Source organism: Alexandromys fortis, unplaced genomic scaffold, assembly GCF_014885135.2.
Source record: "Alexandromys fortis isolate MF-2015 unplaced genomic scaffold, M_Fortis_MF-2015_v1.1 scaffold_209, whole genome shotgun sequence".
NCBI lineage: Eukaryota > Metazoa > Chordata > Mammalia > Rodentia > Cricetidae > Alexandromys > Alexandromys fortis.
The window spans coordinates 2,540,287-2,544,780 of NW_026068090.1; the positions used below are offsets into that span (position 1 = coordinate 2,540,287).

A 4,494-nucleotide genomic window follows, 5' to 3' on the forward strand; every position below is an offset into this window, starting at 1 on the left:
TCCAAGGAAAAAGAGATGTGTGGGACGGGATGAGAAGATAAGCTAAGTTTTATCCTCCCAGATAAAAGTACATGGGTAGCAGAAATTCAAGATTAAACTTCTAAAACAGAATTTTAAATGTAACAGTTTGTTGACTCTGGAGATAAATCATAATCACAAACTGCTGGGCTTAATACCCAGTACCACTTCAAGGATGAGGATGTCTTTTTCTTTTTTTGGATAAAAACAGGATAGGGTTTTTTTAAAAAAAAAAATAATAGTTTGCTAATTATGTTAAAAATGGACATGCCCATTCCACCAAGTGCCAAATGAACTTTCCATAACTTTGTTGCTCACATTACTAAAATAGTAACAATTATTTGGGTCAATTTCATGTTTAAACTATTTCAGCAGATTAGTGTATGTAGAATTTTTAGAGCTGAATTATTTAAAGCTATTTGAATCATCATTATTGTGTTTCCTTAGACAAATCTGAGTGTCTGTTCTGACAGTGGTGTGGTGAGAATACGTGAGACCCTTGGAATCTTCCCTTTAAACACACATCTGTGTGATACAAAGTAATAAGTAGGTCACATCTTACATCTTTTTAACAAGGACAATGGCACTGGGTTTTGATCCTACTGCCTGAACTGGCTTTGTGGGAGCCTAGGCAGTTTGGATGTTCACCTTCCTGGACGTGGATGGAGCGGGGAGGACCTTGGACTTCCCAAAGGGCAGGGAATCCTGACTGCTCTTCAAACTCGAGAGGAAGGGGGAATGGAGTAGGGGGAGAAGGAGAGGACTGGGGGGAGTGGGAGAGAAATGGGAGGCGGGGAGGAGGCAGAATTTTTTTTTTCAATAAAAAAAATAAATAAGCCGGGCGGTGGTGGCGCGCGCCTTTAATCCCAGCACTCGGGAGGCAGAGGCAGGTGGATCTCTGTGAGTTCGAGACCAGCCTGGTCTACAGAGCTAGTTCCAGGACAGGCTCCAAAACCACAAAGAAACCCTGTCTCGAAAAACCAAATAAATAAATAAATAAATAAATAAATAATAAATAAGAAAAAAAAAAACAAGGAAAAACTCTGTGCAAGCTTTATGTGAGGAAAGAACACTGCCTGTTCTGACACTCTACATAGGTTAAGAATGCAACATTAGGCAAAAAATGAAAACCATTATCATTTTACCAAAGGAACAAAACACAGAACAGAAGAAATAGGCTTGGTGTGGGTCCCAGAGATCCCACTGGTTCTGAACCAAATTTTAACACAAAGGCATCTACATACAACTTGCATGACTGTTTATACTAGAAAGATTCAAAACAGATGAGGCGAGCATGGTTACGTACAGCGCCTCAGCGGACTACATCATCCCCCTGCTGCTGGAGGAACCTAGTAAGTGACCAACTCACTGCCTGCATCAGAAAAAAGTGGGACACTGGGTGTCTTTTCAAATCTAATACTTCATAGTTACAAAACAGCGAGCCTCATTATCTTCAAATACTGAAAACAAAAGGGGCCTACACAAGCTAGTTGTGTTAAGTAGTCATTCCCTACATTAGTAGTCAGTGGCTGTGACTCTATGCAAGAAGCAGGAATTTTCCCTGTATCTTTTGGCAATAGAATCAGAAGCAAAAGTTTCAGGCCTGTAAAATTTCATGATGTCTGTAGTTTTTAAAGCTAAATTATTCAATATCTTGAATTATTATTATTGCACTCATATGTTGCCCGGAATATGTCTACAACAAAGTAAAGTAAGCAGGTCTACAAACATTTGCTTTCCTTATTAGAGAAGCGAGCTCACACAAAGGAAATGCAAGCTGCAATTGGAATAAGCCTATATATGTGTGACAGTATATCAACCTCTTTCAGAATGAAATCTGAACCCTAACTCTACAAATCTGTGAAGAACCAGTTGGGATTACTGTACACAAAGTCTTAATTATTGAATCATTTCACTTTGAGGTCACTGAGCTAAAACAACATTTGCTCAAGATTTAAGAAAAAAAAAGATTTTAAGAAAGAGATTCTTTGAAATCACTGAATACATCATTTCTGTCATTAAGAGAAATAGCTTTAAGCTATTTTCTGATGCAATAATTCTTTCTAATGAAGTAATTCTCTAGCTCTGAATAAACACTACATTTACAAGAGTAAGGAAATTGTCAGTAGGCATTCCTTCTTGTTTTAAGTTGTTTCTAAAGTATGTCAAGAAAGCTGTTAAAGACTTGGGGAGTGGCAGCTTCAGGATCTTTTCCTTCAGTTCTGAGGTGGCTCCTCATGCTTCACAGCTTCACTGGGATCTTTTTCTTCCTCATCTTTGCTGACTTCTTCCATTTTTTTATCCTCTTCAATGCCTAGAGGCTGAGGAATAAGCTGATTACCCAGAAATACATAAGTATTAATTCTCTATGTAACTCTCTTTTCCTCTTCGGTAGAGCCCTTTGTGGAATCCCTTTAGCCTGCATCTCATCCTTTGATGAGCCAAGTCTTGGAGATTCCTGACAGCACATGGGGGTACCCCACAGAATCTGATGTGCCTTTATAATTCTTACTGGGTTGTACTAGTGATGCAAAAGAAACAGCAAGGATATTTTTACTCTCCCAAGTGTTTTGTTTAGTCTGCATAATCTGAGGTAACTGGTCCTCTATAGACATGACCAGTATTCCCCCAACTTTGAACAAGATCTTCATGTACTTTTCATGATCTTTCTGCACTCTAGCTCCACAGTAAATCTGATCATACTGATGACTGTCAGAAGCTATCTGAAGGCAATTACCCATCACAATGCGAGTTGACAAAATTCAAAGGAAACTCTGCAGCTTTTGCTTGACATACACCACCACATCTGAATGAAGTTCATTCCTATGATTTATTCCAAGAGGACCTAAAATTAAACATAACATTGTACTTAAATATCCTGCTTCACTTCCCAGGTTAAGAAAAGATAATCCTGGTTGAAGTTTCAAAGCTTCCATAACTTTGGAATAAATGCAAGGTTCTGACAAGTGTATGCTTCCAGGCTTTGAGGCTATATCTTTGCAAGAATTGTCTCTGTAGCCTTCAGATAGAAATCTCCATGGCCAATGTCTCTGAAGGCTTGCTCTAGTCTTACAGTATGGATGTAGTGCTCTTCCTGAAGATTATCTATGATGTTGTGTTTATCTTCCCCCATGTTGTCTGAAGTTACTGTCCTGCCTGGTTCCCACAGTCATTAAGTCCCAAAGAAATCACACAGAGGTCTACATTAATTATAAACTGATCAGCCTATTAGCTCAGGCTTCTTATTAACCCTTTTCTACATCTTATATTAGTCCATTATTCTTGTCTGTGTTAGCCATGTGGCTTGGTACCTTTTTTGGTGAGGCAGTCACATCTTGCTTGATTTATGTCTGGCTTCCTCTCTGTCTGAGTGACAACTGTAGACTGCAACTTTCCTCTTCCCAGAATTCTCATTGCCACACCTCTACTTCCTGCCTGGTTGCCATCACCCTGTCTATACTTCCTGCCTGGCTACTGGCCAATCAGCATTTTATTAAAAATAATACAAGTGACAGGGTACAGACCATTGTTCCACAGCACCCCACAACAGTATTCAAGTCAAATCATAAGTTAAAATTTATCAAAATTAGTAGAAATCGCTTCCAAAATGTATGCCTTTTCTTTTAAATATTGAACTTGATTTCCAAAAATAAGATAAACTGAAGATATAGAAGACACTCAGACAGCAGCAGTGCCAGCTTCATCTACTGAGCACTCTTCCAGCATCAGGATTTGAGTTGTCAGGAGTCCTCTAGGCCAAAGCAGCTGTGGGCTGGCAGCGGTTGGAACACTGCAGAGATAGCCAATTGTTCGTCCAGTACCCACGCAGAGGGCTGACCCAGTGATGCAGACTAGGGCAGCAGGACTGTCCTAGTCTCCACAGCCACCAGAGAGCTGTGCATGCATGGAGTGCCCCTTGACACTTAAAAGAATAAATTAAAACAAATACACACACATATATAGTCTTCTAGTCCACAGAAATCCAATCTAGCATTTTTAGACCTTTTATCTCTCGGTCTTGCTTTGTAGTTTTCTGTGCTTATACCCTTGTCTTTATGATAGTTTGAGGTCCCTTCACTGTAGTGACTCTAAGGTTGCCAAGACCTCTAGCAAACCTCCCCTTACCTTTATCTTCCACAAGCATCCATGCCTGTGCTTGATTTTCATTTTTAGTTCTCCTCCCATTAGTTCTCTCATTGCTACAGTGCTGCGTGGAGTGGCCCCAGGCCTTCAGAGAACACACAGTCAATATGTCCTCTCCTCTGATCTTGCATTTCTGTTGTAGTTTTGGTTCATTTATGGGATCTGTCCCAAGAAATAAGAAGATTATTATTATTATTTTCCACAGGATTATCATCTGATATTGATAATCTCCATCTGCCCTGTCTTTCTAATATGACGCCCACCCCTGCTCCCTGCATATCAAGGTCCTTAAAAGTCCAGCTCTTAAGAATCCCCTCCCAGGAATCAAAGACA

General features: G+C 39.8%; 1 pseudogene; it reads right to left on the reverse strand.

Annotated features, from left to right (window-relative positions):
- Positions 1 to 2,376: 2,376 nt before the first annotated feature.
- Positions 2,377 to 3,151, reverse strand: LOC126488870 (protein-L-isoaspartate O-methyltransferase domain-containing protein 1-like; annotated as a pseudogene).
- Between the last annotated feature and the right edge of the window lie 1,343 nt (positions 3,152 to 4,494).